This window comes from Neofelis nebulosa, chromosome 7 (assembly GCF_028018385.1).
Source record: "Neofelis nebulosa isolate mNeoNeb1 chromosome 7, mNeoNeb1.pri, whole genome shotgun sequence".
Lineage (NCBI taxonomy): Eukaryota > Metazoa > Chordata > Mammalia > Carnivora > Felidae > Neofelis > Neofelis nebulosa.
In genome coordinates this window covers 38,724,047-38,740,688 of record NC_080788.1, presented here as the reverse complement: position 1 = coordinate 38,740,688, position 16,642 = coordinate 38,724,047, and the positions used below count along the sequence as shown (strand labels likewise).

At 41.3% G+C, this 16,642-nt stretch overlaps 1 protein-coding gene across 3 annotated transcripts in view; it reads right to left on the bottom strand.

Moving 5' to 3' along the window:
• The window catches only part of AAGAB (alpha and gamma adaptin binding protein), a 115,354-nt gene that overhangs the window by 34,796 nt on the left and 63,916 nt on the right, over window positions 1-16,642 (bottom strand). The gene's annotated exons all lie outside the window — the stretch shown is intronic.

The following is a 16,642-nucleotide window of genomic DNA, read 5'->3' as shown; positions in this document are numbered from 1 at the left end:
TCGGTAAAGATTTCAAAAAGCCCCCCATTTATCAGGGTATTTCCTTCTCTATCATTTGATTGTAAAAGTAATGGTGGCATAATCGAACTCATGGGCTCTTTTAAGAACACAAGAACGATTGTGATTAGGTCAGACAGCAGGCAACAAAAGAGCTATTTAGCCAAACACCCAGAAAAAAGCAAGCAGAAAAGAAAGAACAGCTTACGTTTATTTTATTGCCTACATACTTCTTGTGAGAGGCAGGATTACAAGAATCTTCAGGAATCTGGAACTATTGTGTACTTACCACAAGCTGAAAGGAAGACAGCAGTAAGGCTAAACCATTAATAAAATAAAAGCTACACATATTCCTTGGGCCAAATGCTTACACGTTAATTCAACTAAAGATAGAAAAGAATGGATTCTGATAAATGACCCCAATTCCATTTATATTCAGCCTTGTTCAGATTCTTCGAAAGCCAACTCAAATTTTTGTTCGATAAAGACACTTTTGGCATCATTTAAAGACATAACAGCCAAGCAAATTTATTTAGGATGTAACTAAATCTTTCAGAAACCCATGTGCAGTGCGGCTATAACTAATGAAATTCTTACAGTAAAAGCCAAATCAACAATGAACAAATATAGATGAGGACATGGAACCACTGAGCAGTTTGCTTCCGTAATGCCGTAACGTATTCAGAAGTGGAAAACATTAGAAACTGTCCTACCCTAACCTCCCATCTCTCACATCCATACCCACAACCTATGTTTTATGTGGAAAGTAAGTTTAAAGAGGTAAAATAACATGCCACTAAAATTGGGTTCTTATAAGAAGGTATGGCGGGTGTCTGGGTGGCTCAGTCGGTTAAGTGCCTGACTCTTGATTTGAGCTCAGGTCATGATCTCACAGTTCATGAGATCAAGTCCCAGCAGGGCTCCACACTGACAGCACAGAGCCTGCTTGGGATTCTCTTTCTTTCTCTGCCCCTCCCCCCACTCTCCCTCGTGCCCTCCCTCTCTCTCTCACTCTCTCTCAAAATAAACTTTAAAAAAGAGTGACTTTAGGGGTGCCTGGGTGGCTCAGTCGGTTGGGCATCCAACTTCGACTCAGGTCATGATCTCACGGTTCAGGAGTTCGAGCCCCACGTCAGGCTCTGTGCTGACAGCTCAGAACCTGGAGCCTGCTTCGGATTCTGTGTCTCCCTCTCTCTCTGCCCCTCCTCCACTCATGCTCTGTCTCTCTTTCAAAAATAAATAAACATTTTAGGGGCGCCTGGGTGGCACAGTCGGTTAAGCGTCCGACTTCAGCCAGGTCGCGATCTCGCGGTCCGTGAGTTCGAGCCCCACGTCAGGCTCTGGGCTGATGGCTTGGAGCCTGGAGCCTGTTTCCGATTCTGTGTCTCCCTCTCTCTCTGCCCCTCCCCAGTTCATGCTCTGTCTCTCTCTGTCCCAAAAATAAAATAAAAAACGTTGAAAAAAAATTTTTTTAAAAAAATAAATAAACATTTTAAAAAAGTGACTTTGTTTTTAAAAAAAAGAGAATATATGGCAAAATGGCCACAAACTCCTTTTCAATGCAAAGTAAGATGAATGTTATTTTATAAAATATTCCTCAAACTCACAGTTAGCAGGACATAGAAAACTAGAAGCTAAATTTTCAGTTCCAGAGCTAAGATTATGTATTTGAAACACTGCCATAGTTTTTGCTCAAACAAAAAGATCTGGGGAAATTATGTAGTCCAAAAGACTGCTAGGATTAATGTATAGTAACTTACAAAGCATGTACGTGCATATATGCATGCTTTTCACTGGTAAACTATCTTCGTGTGGTTATTAGGAGGAAACGGTCTGAAAATAAAACGCCTCCTTTTTTAAAAAAAAATTAAAATAACTAAACTTAAAATAAATTTAAGACTACATTTGACATATGGCACACACTGTGAAACTAACTTTCTAAAATTTTTCACTGCAACCAGAATTGTTACTTGTAAATTACCATAGGTCTATGCCAATATTTGAAAATCTGAATTTGTCTTGTCTGTTCAAGAAATCGACAGTTCTTGCTGCTTAATTTCTACATAAAGTAATCGTTCATGAATTATCAAGCAATTCCTTAGCAGCCAGCTGCAATGTCCTCCATGGGGCATTATGACAAGTTCAGGTAGGAAATGAGCAGGAAAAACAGATAAAGTGTAAAAATCAAAGATTCTGTTTTCATGTGTCTCACAGAAAAAGAAAAAAAAAAAAACACCAAACCTCCTAGATCAAAGTCTATGTTGCATTCAAAGCTAATCTTCCTAACTCCAAGCAGGTGGTCCAGCAATATGCCGATAAAAGCACATATGGAAGAAGGCAAACTAAACCAAGGGGAGTAGCAAAAATTGTATAAACTGATTTTTTAAGGGTAGGAGGAGCTACCATATGGAATCTGTTTTCTTCATTCATGGGCATTTTTTTTTTAAATAACGAACAAATTAACTTTTTTTTTTTTTTTTTTTTTAATTTTTTTTTTTCAACGTTTTTTATTTATTTTTGGGACAGAGAGAGACAGAGCATGAACGGGGGAGGGGCACAGAGAGAGGGAGACACAGAATCGGAAACAGGCTCCAGGCTCCGAGCCATCGGCCCAGAGCCTGACGCGGGGCTCGAACTCACGGACCGCGAGATCGTGACCTGGCTGAAGTCGGACGCTTAACCGACTGCGCCACCCAGGCGCCCTTTTTTTTTTTAAAGTAGGGAATACAGAGAGTAAAATACTGTTTCCACGTGTTATGGGGCAAAGGACAAAGAGTGGGACCAGAACTCCTGCTGTCACCACAAGCGGTTCTTGAGATTTCCTACACCGCTTGTCTTGTTAAAAACTGGAATAAAATTTCAGCTATGCGCTTTTGAAATCACAGTCTTCAACTAACCTGGAAAAAAAAAATCAATTAAGGGGTCACCTCCTTACTGACTGCAATTTAGGACATTGGGATCCATTAAGTGTGGTTCGTTTTATTAATCGATGCATAGAGCACAAGACAACAGACCCACGTGCTTCTCAGAGCTCTTAAAATTTTAGCTTTGTCTCTTCTCTGATTTCCAAGTGATTAAGATATTTACCGAACACACAGAAAGAAGCAATTTCTCTTTTCTCTACACCTGGATGAGAACAGAACCAATAGGCTGGGAAAATGAATTTCACCTGTCAGTGTTTTCCTAGCTGCGTGTGTGTGTGTTTCCTTATTCCTTGTGCTCCCTGGAATAACTTGATGGCTCAATCCACTTATCAGATTCTTTCATTTGTAACATTTTATGTCCAATCAGATACTTTCAGAGAGGCTGAATATGGACTTTATCATCATACCTGTGCCATCTCACAACTAGAGAAAAGTGAACGGTCTCATTCTTTTTGTCATCAATCTCATAATGTACACTTTAATTTTAAAAATGTAAATGTCTACACTAAATACGGCTTTTCTCACTTACTTGTCTTTTCTATTTGGTTTCAAACGTCTAACAAGTTTATTCTTTTCCACATTAAAACAAGAATTGCTCAAATGCTTATGCACATGACTAAGAGTTTCTGGAGATGAGCCAGTACCGTTTACTCATTTCACAGATGGGAAAACTGAGGACCAAAAAAAAGGGAGGGGGAGGGGGAGGGGAGGGGGCAGGGGGAGGAGGAAGAGGGGGAGGAGGAAGAGGGGGAGGGGGAGGGGGAGGGGGAGGGGGAGGGGGAGGGGGAGCCACTTGCCTAAGGGAGAAGAGCCTAAAACGAAACTCAGGTCACCAGCACTTTTCCCTACTACACTGTGATGCAATACTGGTGATATTCAGGATCTGAGCTAGATCACACTCACGTGTCTAATGGTCACAAGCCCAAACTAACCTATGGGCTTACAGTATCTCCCACTTTTTTATGAAAACCAAAAATAATAGCCAGAACAAAGGCATCAGAATATACGAGCCTGAAGCACAATTAACCCATCCGAAAACTGTCTATGGGTTTTGGGTATTTATATGTTATAAGTGAGTTACAGTGCTTGTGTTTTGGTTTTTGTTGCTGTTTGGCTTTTTGCCAGACTTCCTAGAGAAACCCACAATGTTGTTTTTTTTTTTCCCCTTCTTTGCCCTTCACTAAAATGAATTTTGATGTAGTCAAAACAATGCACAAATGAAGTCAAGAGCAGTTCTCCCTCCGCCTGGTGGATGCTGGCCTGTCTCCTTCCCGCTGTTGGCAGCCACCTGGTGGAGCTGCAGTACATCATTGTTTAAGAGACAAACACGAGATGATGAATTGCCAGTCTGTTGCCACAAACTTGGTCTCACAGCTTAAAATAGTAATCTGTAGTGTTTTCAGACGAGAAGTTAAACGTCAACCCAGTTCCAGGAGCAAGTACGAACCTTTCCCCCGGCTTTAAGTGCAAGTATAAATCTCTTGCCCTGTTTGAGAAACGGGTACACATAGCCACCAATTCTCCTGCCACTCCGATTTACTTCTTGCTTCTTTCGTGAACTTCTTTCCCCGACAGTCCCACACGGCAAGTCAGGGACAAGATTCAAGAGAACGGAAGAAAGGCGTATGCCAAGGAAGCATGTCAGCTCCGCAACCCAATGACTGCTTCGTCCTCACACCCGCTCTGTACTTCTGTCTGTCCTAATGTCGCTTCCCTCAGAGAGTGTAAATTTGGTAAGCAGTCAAATCAGAGGAGGCATGCACACAGCTATCCTTAGTTCAGAATCGGTAAGAGGTGATACTCTAGCATGAATTAGGAAGCAAACTGGAGTTCCAAGGTGAATTCTACCAACACCAAAAGTACACATTTGCAATCCCTCCCTCCCTCTCTCTCTCACCCCCACACATACTAACCCTTACCTTACCCCCTCATCTATCCACTCCAGCCAAAAAAAGACAAAACAAGTCCATTCTAACTTAAATGCATTGATACTGCTTTAGATTAACCCTATCTTCTTCAGTAGAATTCAGGACACTTTTGACACCAGTAGAATTAATGTCCCCTTAATGAATCGCGACATTCTTTGTGAAGAGAAGCTGTCCAGTGGTTAAGTCATATTTTCTATGCCCAGAGGGAAATGATAGCTGCCACTCCAAATCAAGATGATCCTTCCAGAAATCAGCCCTCTTCTGAGAATGCAGCTGATTTTCTACTTTCTTCGAGAACTGAAGCTGCCTTTTCCGCAAGGTATCATAACCTCCCACCCCTGGTATCCACTCCTCCGGGGACCCAAGGTTCCTCTCCCTCCCCTCTGCACTGACAGTACTAACCAGAATAGAAAAGGCCATAAAACAGAAAACATGAATAGACACTTCTCTAAAGAAGACATCCAGATGGCCAACAGGCACATGAAAAGATGTTCAACGTCGCTCCTCATCAGGGAAATACAAATCAAAACCACACTCAGATATCACCTCACGCCAGTCAGAGAGGCCAAAATGAACAAATCAGGAGACTAGATGCTGGAGAGCATGTGGAGAAACGGGAACCCTCTTGCACTGTTGGTGAGAATGCAAATTGGTGCAGCCGCTCTGGAAAACAGTGTGGAGGCTCCTCAAAAACTTAAAAATAGACCTACCCTATGACCCAGCAATAGCACTGCTAGGAATTTATCCAAGGGATACAGGAGTACTGATGCATAGGGGCACTTGTACCCCAGTGTTTATAGCAGCACTCTCAACAATAGCCAAATTATGGAAAGAGCCTAAATGTCCATCAACTGATGAATGGATAAAGAAATTGTGGTTTACATACACAATGGAATACTACGTGGCAATGAGAAAGAATGGAATATGGCCTTTTGTAGCAACGTGGATGTAACTGGAGAGTGTGATGCTAAGTGAAATAAGCCATACAGAGAAAGACAGATACCGTATGTTTTCACTCTTATGTGGATCCTGAGAAACTTAACAGAAACCCATGGGGGAGGGGAAGGGAAAAAAAAAAAAAAAAGAGGTTAGAGTGGGAGAGAGCCAAAGCATAAGAGACTCTTAAAAACTGAGAACAAACTGAGGGTTGATGGGGGGTGGGAGGGAGGGGAGGGTGGGTGATGGCTATTGAGGAGGGCACCTTTTGGGATGAGTACTGCGTGTTGTATGGAAACCAATTTGACAATAAATTTCATATATTGAAAAAAAAAAAAAGAAAGAAAAAAAAGAAAAGGCCATAAAATAGAGACAGCACAGACCTGGGGTCAGACAGACCTACATTTGAATGCTGATCCTCTGTGAGAACAAAAAATTGACCTCTCTGTGTCTCATTTCCTCACCGGCAAAGGGACAAACACACTTCTCAAATGGCTCCTTGCAGATTAAATGCAATGATGCGTGAGAAGGTGCAGGCAGGCACTGGGCACTGAGTTGCCCCCAGTAAATGTTCACTTCCCTCCTCCCGGGCTCAGGCGCCTGCCCACGTGCTGCACTCTGGACAAGAAGCTGGGCCAGAGATGCACGAGCAGAGGCGGTAAGAAAAAGTGCAACTGGGAAACGACCGCGTCCTTGAGCTGCTCTGGCCCCTCCCTTCCCAAAATATGCCTTCTCAAATGTTTCTTTTCCATTGTTAAGGCACAGACTGAGACAGAAGAGAAAGCAATTAGGAAAATTATAGGAGGCAGCAGAGTCTGACGTCAGTTGAAGGGGAAAGTAGCCATTATGAAAGAAAAGAATTGGGTAAAATGTGCTTTAGGAAAAACTATGAAGGCCAGACTTCTCATTAGCCAGCAAGGAAAGGCGAAGAGAGACCTTTAAAAATCATCAAGGCTCCATATTGTTGCAACTAGTTACAATCTCATAGTGCGATTTCCTGAAAGGTCCTAGAAAGGGGCCTGCCGTCACACACTTTGTAGCAGTTATGAACAGATTATTCCCCAAGTACAAGGGGCCATCTCCACCGGTGTGATACTTAACGCTTAGAACTGTGCAGGCCTAGGGCCAGGCCTCTGTAAGGACCAGTGTGGGGAAATCCTCGTCCGTGATTCTCTGAGCCATCACCCTGCCGCCTCCCCGTGCGAGCGCAGGCAGCGCTTGGTTCAGTCTAAAGGACAGACGGCCGGTTGGGGCAGTACTAGGTTGCCGAGGGAAGAATAACTGGCTTAGGGCAACGTACCGCTGCTTGAACAAGAGGACAGCAATTCTGGTTTGCTTACAACACTTCATTACCTTTTCCTCACACACTCCTCCTCTGGTCACCCTCGAAATTCACATTTCCACATGCTCTGCGGCGACTTTTTAGATCACCGTGGAAAAGTTTGAAAGTTGAAGCAGAGGAAATCCAACTCAGTCCTCCTCCTCCCCTAGTTTACTTTCTCCCAGTAGCCATCTGGAATTGGTCACCACAGCTTCATCTTAAAATAACTGGGGGGGGGGGGGGGGGGGGGAGATGTGCAGGGAGAAAGCATGGTCTGTGCCTGCCCCCAGAAGACCCCATGATGCAGTAAGACACATCTGCACAAAAGAACAGGAAGAAGCTGGCAGCAAGGGGAGAGAGAACATGGAAAAGTGTTTTATGAAGGCCAAGGAGGAACCCCCAGCTTGTATGTTCTACGGGCTGAACGCAAAGACCACTTTATCAATCCCAGCGGCACAGCCCGTGAACCATTCCCCCCCATACGGGGGGAGAGGGACTTCTTTGAATTCCATTACTATTACTTATTTATTCAAAACCACAGTTCTAGATCTACATTTAAGCCAGGGTTCTCTATAGGGAGGTGATTTTGGCGCTCCTGGGGACACGCCAACACCTGGAGACATTTTTGGTTGTACCAGGTGATTGGCCAGAAACATTGTGGAACATCCTACAGTGCATACGACAGCACGTGTACAACAAAGGATTACCCGGCTGAAAATGTCAACAGTGTGAAGGCTCGGAAACCCTGATCTAAAAGGAACTTGTGGAATGGACCTGGCTGTGTTTATGAAACAAAACGCAAGTTCTGGAATGCAAAGTTGGTTTTATTCTTTCTCCCAGAACGGAAACTCGCCATTACAGCCAGGCATCACATGAAATCTATCTCTGATAAAACCGATCTCAAACATCTTAGTTATTTCAACCGTAAGAATTTTTTGGTCATTAACCTTAGATGTTTTGAAAATTATTTATGAATGGTGGTTTTCTGGGAAAAAAAGAAGACATAAGCCTCGACAGGCCAATTAGGAGAGTACTTGTCACTTTCAAGTAATAATTTTTCATTAACAAATTAGCATCAAGTCAATGTAACACATCCAATGTCCCAGGACTTAAAAGGTCCTTCAGGAAGGGTAAGACCATGACTGGGCAACCCCTGGTCAAAGGACCACAGAAAAAGAACACTGTAACACTGTGGACTTCATCAAAATTAAAAATTTTTGCATTTCAAAAGATACCATCAAGAAAACCCAAAGACAAGCCACAAAACAGAAGATACATGCGAATGATATGTGTGACCACTTCCAGAATATTTAAAGGACTCTTACAACTCAACAATAAGATGAAAAAAAACCAACTTAAAAATGGGAAGAAGAGAGGCACCTGGGTGGCTCAGCCGGTTAAACGTCCAACTTTGGCTCAGGTCATGATCTCACGGTTTGTGGTTTCGAGCCCCACGTCAGGCTCTGGGCTGACAGCTCAGAGTCTGGAGCCTGCTTCAGATTCTCTGTCTCCCTCTCTCTCTGCCCTTCCCCTGCTTGTGCTCTGTCTTTGTCTCTCAAAAATAAATAAATGTAAAAGAAAAAAAATGGGAAGAAGAACTGAATGGACCTTTCACCAAAGAAGACATAGGAATGGACTATATGCACCTGGAAAGAATCTCAGCATCATTAGCCATTAAGGAAAGGCAAATCAAAACCACAGTGAAATACCACCTCACACCCACTAGAATGGCTATAATGGAAAATACAGGCAATGACAAGCGTTGCCGAAGAGGAGGAGAAACTGGAATCCACATACATTGCTGATGGGAACACAAAATGGTGTCATCACTCTGGAAAACAGTTTGGCAGTTTTTTCAAATAGCACAGTAGCTTCTTTGAATGTGCATAAGTGCACTACTCATAGTAGCCCCAAAGTGGAAACAACCCAAATGTCCATCAACTGATGAATGGTTAAAGTGTGGTATGCCCATACAATGGAATATGAAGTACATGCTGTAGTATAGATGCATCTCGAAAACATTAAGCTGAGTAAAAGAAGGCCAATACAAGAGAGTATATACTATAGGATTCCTTTGAAATAAAATGTCGGCATAAGGCAAATCTATAAAGACAAAGTACATCAGTGGTTGCCTAGAGCTGGGGGCGAGAATGGGGAGTGACTGCAAATAGTCACAAGCTTTCCTTCTAGGGGATAGAAATGTTTTCCACCAAAAGTAAGTGGATCTTATATTTAAACTATACCCAAGTGAAGCTGCTATAAAAAACCAAAAAAATCATGGAAGCTGGAAGATAATGTCCTCATTTTACAGATGAGGTAAGTGACTGAGGCACATGATGTTTCAGAGACTTAGAACGATGATGGCACAGGTAGAGAGACTGAATATTTGTAGGAGGAAAGTTAACTTGCTTCAAGTCAAAACAGCCAGGAAAAGGCAGACCTCAGTGCTCAATTCGCAAAAAGTTTTCCCCCACGAAACCCATGAATGACCCCAGAAGAATGCAGACAGAAAGGTAATTTTCTTGGTTTATTACCAGTTGATCACATGTTCCTGCTGTGAGCATCCAGATTTTGATCCAAGGACAGTAACATGTTTCCCCATCTCTGTGTAGAACCAGCCTTCAGGTCAGTGTGGAAAATGAAACCCTGAAGAGGGTATTTGCTACTGAACCTAGAACATCACACAGGCTCTTTAAGAGTCTGACAACTGTCCTCTTTGTCTTAACCTACGTCAATCCTGCTTTTTGGATAAGTAATTATTAGAGATGTGTGTCTGTGGTATCTGTGTGCGTTGGCTCCAACACAGATACAATGTCACGTCCAGATTATCATTCTCGCCAGACACACTCAAAACAATTTTTATACCTTAACCTTTTTTAAAATGGGTCTATATCAGATTTCATTATTATGAAGTGTCACTATTTGTTGAGGAATTATAGAGGGCAAGCTTAAACCAAATGACCACTACGTAGTTTCTAGATGTTTTTACTTTTGTGCACAAAAACAAGCAGTTGGATGGCCCAGAAATAAGGGTCTGAGTCTAGATACTCTTAGAATCGTCCAGGATGATACAATGCTCTCTGCGTCATAAATGGTTCTGTGCAACATGGGTTAATGCACAATATTTTTCCGCTGGTGCTTCTCCTCATACTCTCCACCCTCTTTCCAGGAATGCCATTTATTGGGAAGGCAAACACCTTACAATCATTTCATCATCAACAATAACCTTACACAAAAAGTCAAATTCCCGACTCCACTAGGAAACGAACTGAACACCAATAAAAATGTCTTCCTTTAATCATTTAACCTGTCACAGTTCATCTACTAACACTCTAAACTACCACGAAAGAAAAGCTTACACTTAATTTGAACCATAAAAGTTCTCATCTTTGTAGAAAAATCTTTCACTGTAATTTTTCCTATCCCTACCTCCACCTTGAATACACACAGTTCTGGCTGCCAAGAAATTCATCATGTTTCATGTATATAGAAGAATTACAACTGAATCTTGGCTCTCCAACATGCAAGGCTGAACAACCTTAGAAGATCACAACTTCTTTGAGCTTGCATTTCTCTCTCTCTCTCTCTCTCTCTCTCTCTCTCTCTCACACACACACGCGCGCACGCTCATACTAGAAGATAACATGGGCATGTTTTGTAAGTTCCTTTGGGTCTGGAGAAAATATGAACTTGTATTTAATCTTTCTTCCTCCTTAGGTTGATGACTTAACATCCCTCTTTTAATAACAATAAAAATCCTAAGCCCTCTATTAATGTCAATTGAAAATTTAAAAATATATTAAGAATCATAGCTAAAAACACTCCTCTACCCCCATTACCAGTAGAAATCGCTGCTTAGGCTGACCACCTACTGAATCACTCTGATGACAACCTTAGTCCGTTGGTGGAAGATCTTGTTAGTCCAATCTTTCCTCCTTTGAAGAAAATAAAGCCTTGGAAATACACAAAGGCAGAGCTGTCCTACCACAAAAAAACAAGCGACATTGCTTAAGCAAAAATTATTATTTATTCCCAGAGTGAAAAAAAAAAAAAGGTTCCACTCAGAATAACAAAGCAGCTATAGAAAAAAAATGCAAATTAAAAGACCCAAGCTCTTATCCTCTTCTGTTGCTGGACAATATTAGCTAAGCTGTATAATAAGCCCCTACCTTTGAAATAACATCTCCTTAGTAAACTACTTTAGGATCCTTTTGTAACTATTGGGGTCTACGAGACCTAGACACAAACTCCCAGTCTTGAAGGAGAGTGAATGTTTCCCAAAGAAGCAATATCATAAATGATGGCTGGCTTTGCCTGTGTAATTCCCCAAAGCCTAGTTTACCCATCATATAGTTGAGCTAACTGGTTCTTCAGCTTTAGAAACCTTTAGAAACCTAGGGGGTGGAGCACTGTTTCCATGGGTAAGTTTGGAATCTGAATTCCAAACACAAAAAGTTCAAAAGTGGAGTGTCTACTGCAACCTTTAAAATGCAACATGGATGGACCTAGAAGGAAGGCATCATGCTAAGAGAACTAAGTCCGAGAAAGACAAATACCTTACGATTTCACTTCTACGAGGAATCTAAAAAATAAAACAGACAACAAAAACTCATATATATGAGAACAATTTGGTGGTTGCCAGAGGGGAGGGTGTTGAGGGCATGGGCGAAATAGGGGAAGGAGATTAAGAAGTACACACTTCTGGCTATAAAAGTAAATCACGGGGATAGAAAGTACAGCAGAGGGAACATAGTCAGTGATATGGTAATCATTTTTTATGGTGACAGATGGTAACTACACTAGCGTGGTGAGAATTTCGTAATGTTTGTAACTGCCAAATCACTATGTCATACACCTGAAACTAATACATGTCAACTATACTTCAATTAAAAAAAAACAAAACAAAAACAAAAAAACCTCAATCCTGGGGAAATTAGGATAGCTGACTGCCCTAAAGGGAAACCCAAATCTTCTCAGCTGGGCATAAGTCTTCCCATCGATGAGGAAAAAAATGTATTTTGTTTAAAAGCTACCATTTCACCTCCCCCTGGCCCAGGGAGGTTTCTCTAGGAAGGAGGGCCCTCCTTATCTGCAAGTCCCTGGAAGACAGCAAAACACAATGGCTGTGCTCATTTTCCATTTCCCCGGGGAGCTGTGGAAACCAGGTGACCAGGACCTGGGGCCCGGGCCTTAGTTAAATCCTGGAAGAATGTACAAAGGTCCTGTGTGGAATTGCTAAATTCAAATTAGTGGGAACTTTTAGCTCTGTTTCAAGCATTGTTCTCCTACAAAAGCAAATGACCACGGGCTAAATCCTATTATCCCTTCAGCCTTTCAAAGAGAACCCCCATAGCTCAGCGGCTGCCTCTCTGGTGCCTTTGCTGTTTTGAGTTCCCCTATCTTGAGTTAATTGCGAGCAGGCCTGGTTAAGAGGCTGCTCCTAGAGCCAGACGGCCTCTGTTCAAAACCTGGCTTAGCTATTTGGCCTGGAGCAAATTACTTAATTTCTCCGTGTTGCAATTTCTTTGCAAAATGAGAATAATGATGGGAACAATAGCACAAAAATGTTGTAATAGTTAAGCAGATTAGTACATGGTGAGTGCTCAGAATACAGGTTGTCAAACTTTTTCAATAAAGGACCGGAGAGTAAATATTTTAGGCTGGGGGCCATAGTGTCTGTGGTGCGACTGTTCAACTCTGGAAAGTATTTATAGACAAAATGTAAACAAATGGTCACGGCTGTGTGCCAATAAAACTTTATACAAAAACAGGTCCAGGGACCAAAGACTGGAACCAGCCCAGATGTGCTTCCATAGCTAAACAGTTAAACTGTGGCACATCCTTACCATGGAATGCTGTTCAGCAATAAAAAGGTATGAATTATTGACACTCTAGATGACTCTCTAGGGAATTCTGTTGAGCAGAAAAAAAAATCTCCAAAAGTAATCTACTATAGAGCTCCAATTGTATTTTTGAAATGACAACATTTTAGAAATGGAAGACGGGTTAGTGGTTTTCAGGGGTTAGGGATGAAGACTGGGGGCATAACCTGGGAGAGAGGTGGGTGCGGTTATAAAAGGGCAACACATTGGATCCCTGCGGTGTTGAAACTATTCAGTATCTTGATTGCAGTAGATACACAAACCACAGGTGATAAAGTTGTACAGAATACATACACAAGCACAAACGCATAAAAGTCAAACTGGGGAAATCTGAGTAAGATTGGTGGATTGTATTAATGTCAATAAACTGAATATGATATTATAGCACAAGATACATGGGGCAGTTTTCCAAAACACGCACACACACAAATTAAGAATGCAGAAGTAAGAAGCACCGTATAATCTGACATAAAAATAAGTAACATGGTAACACAGAATTTTACATCTAGAGGAATGGTAGAGATGATCTCAAACCATTTCCTATTTTTAATGTTAATCCTACATAGGAGTGACTAGTAAATAATATGCCTCTATTTTGAGTTCACTCAACTGAGCAAATAAAAATTCAGACACCGTTCAAACTATCAGGCATACATAATGTTTGGGTTTTTTTGTTTCGTTCTGTTTTTTATTTTTTTTGAGAGAGAGTGCAAGTGCGGGAGGGGTAGAGAGAGGGGACAGAGGATCCAACGTGGGCTCTGCCCTGACAGGCTGACAGCAACCAGGCCTTTGTGGGGCTCACATGACCTGACACTCAACTGACTGAGCCACTCTGGTGCCCCCATAATGCTCTTTTTAAATATAGGTCCTCCAGACAAAGATATTTTTCTCCTCACTCAGAATTAAGACTTCAACCCTCCTAAATGGAAATCCAAAGATATTTTAAAACGTTCTTTTAGGAGTTAATCTTCTCTATCGTTTCTTATACCAATGCCACCACCTTGAATAGTTCTGATTGCTAAGGAATTCCAACACATTTCATTCACATGTTCCATGCATAAAAGTCCGGAATGTGATCGTATGCACCCACACTTAGTACTTGAGCGCTTTGGGCAAGCCCGCTAGTATTTTTTCTAAGCCACAATTTCTGCATTTATAAAATGGGGATAACCTGAATTCATGACTTCGCAGATACAAGAACCAAATTAAAAGGTGTGAAAACGCATTTGAAAAGAGTTCTGAGGGGCACCTGGGTGGCTCTGTCAGTTGGGCATCTGACTTCCGCCAGGGTCATGATCTCACGGTTCATGGGTTCAAGTCCCACATTGGGCTCTGTGCTGGCAGCTCAGAGCCTGGAGCCTGCTTCGGATTTTGTGTCTCCCTCTCTCTCTGCCCCTCCCCTGCTCATGCTCTGTCTCTCTCTCTCTCCTTCAAAAATAAATAAACATTAAAAAAAAAAAATTTTTTTTAAAAGAGAAGAGTTCTGATACACATTCAAATGTTTTTTATGATTGTAAGATCTCCAAATTCCCACACTTCACTAAAAGTAAGAATTCTGTTCTGAGTGTTTAGATGTAGAACCTGAATGGCTTACAGTTGCTGAGTTGGCCTTACACACTTCAAAAAAAAAAAAAAAAAAAAAAGAAAAATCAAACAAGTCTCTGGAGACTTTTCTACCTAAAGCTCCTTCTAGGAGTGGAAAAAAAGTATTAAGGTTCGTCAAAAAATTAAAAATAGAATTACCATAAAATCCAGTAATTCCACTACTGGATATTTACCCAAAGAAAACAAAAACACTAATCCAAAAGGACGTATGTACCCCTATGTTTATTGTAGCATTAACAATAGCCAAACCACGGAAGCAGCCTAAGTGCCCCTCAACTGATGAATGGATAAAGAAGATGTGTGAATATATATACAATGGAATGAAAAAAAAGAATGAAATAAAAAGAGAATGAAATCTTGCCATTTGCGACAATATGGATGAATCTAGAGGGTATAATGCTAAGTAAAATAAGTCAAAGAAAGTCCATATGATTTCACTCACAGGTGGAATTTAAGAAAACAAGAACTAAGAAAAAAAAAAAAAAGGCAAACCAAAAAACAGACTCCTATATCAAGAACAGATGCTTCCAGAGGGGAGGCAGATGGGGGGGGGCGGGGGGAATGGGTGAAACAGGTGAAGGGGATTAAGAGTACACTTACCATGATGAGCACAGTGTGATGTACAGAAGTGCTGAATCACTATATTGTACACCTGGAACTAATATAACACTGTATGTTAACTGTCCTGGAGTTAAAATAAAAACTAAAGTTCCTTCTAAGAAAGTAGAGTAAAATGTTAAAACTTCGGTCTCTACATTTTAATATTTTCACAAGTGGAACACACACTTTCACTGCATCCCTCTTGAGAGCAGGAACAGTACCTTAATTGTCATTTTAGCTACAGTAACTGGTACAAAAGAGGCGAGCTGTGCTTCGTATCAGGCTATACTTTTCCAGAATGAAAGTAAAATCTTCATATAAATATATATGGGGTGGAAAGAGGTCTGGCCCTGGAGTACAGACACTGGCTCTCACAGCACATACAGCCATGCCTTCAAGCATCCTGAGACTTCATTTCCCTTTAAAGATCTACAATGTGGGGTGCCTGGGTGGCTCAGTTGGTTGAATGTCCAACTTCAGCTCAGGTCATGATCCCGCTGCTTGGGGGTTTGGGGGTTTGAGCCCCCATGTGGGGCTCTGTGCTGACAGCTCAGAGCCTGGAGCCTGCTTTGGGTTCTGTGTCTCCCTCCCTCTCCGCTCCTCCCCTGGTGATGCTCAGTCTCTCTCTCTCTCTCTCTCTCTCTCTCTCTCTCTCTCTCTCAAAAATAAACAAACATTAAAAAAGAATTTTTTTTAAAGTCTACAATGTAAGTCTGTGATGCCCTTTTATCTAATATCAGACACCCACCCAGAATACTGAAAATAACACCTTTGAGTGACAAAATGAAAAAAAATTTTCCACAAAATCCATGCATGCACTTTATCCATAGCAGGAGCCTACTGATTTTTATTTCATGTGTATTTATAACAAACTTGGTTATCTGGTTATGAAATATTTCCCATTGTCGGTTAAAAGCAGTAAAAGAGATCAGATGTTGAAAGAAAGAAACTGGAGAAACCCTAAAGGTTCTTCTTCCTGATGTATGAAACGAAACCAAACCTTCCCCAAAAAGATCAGATTCAATCCAAAATCATTCTATGGCCTAATATCACTGAACACTTGACAAACATCATTCATTGTGGTCGTCTCTCTTATACCAAAATTAGCCTCAATTCATGATTAATTTAATTCAATCTTATAATAAAACAGAAGGAATGCTCGGCAAATACTGCAGGCTAGTGGTACCCACCATTTCCCTATCAATAACCTGAGAAGAAATGATAAAGCCCTTTTATAGTTCACTTTTCCTTACAGGTAATGTCTTTACTGGCAGTCTTATTTTTTCTCTACAGAATATTAACGGAATCACAAAGGCTATCTAATTTTAATCAACACAAAAGTTGGCTTTGAGTTACCTAAGAGGAATTTTACATATAGAAACAAAGTGGATTATTTTACAGAATTCATTTTACCCCCAAGAATGCTACCATACTTTAAAGTACTATAGA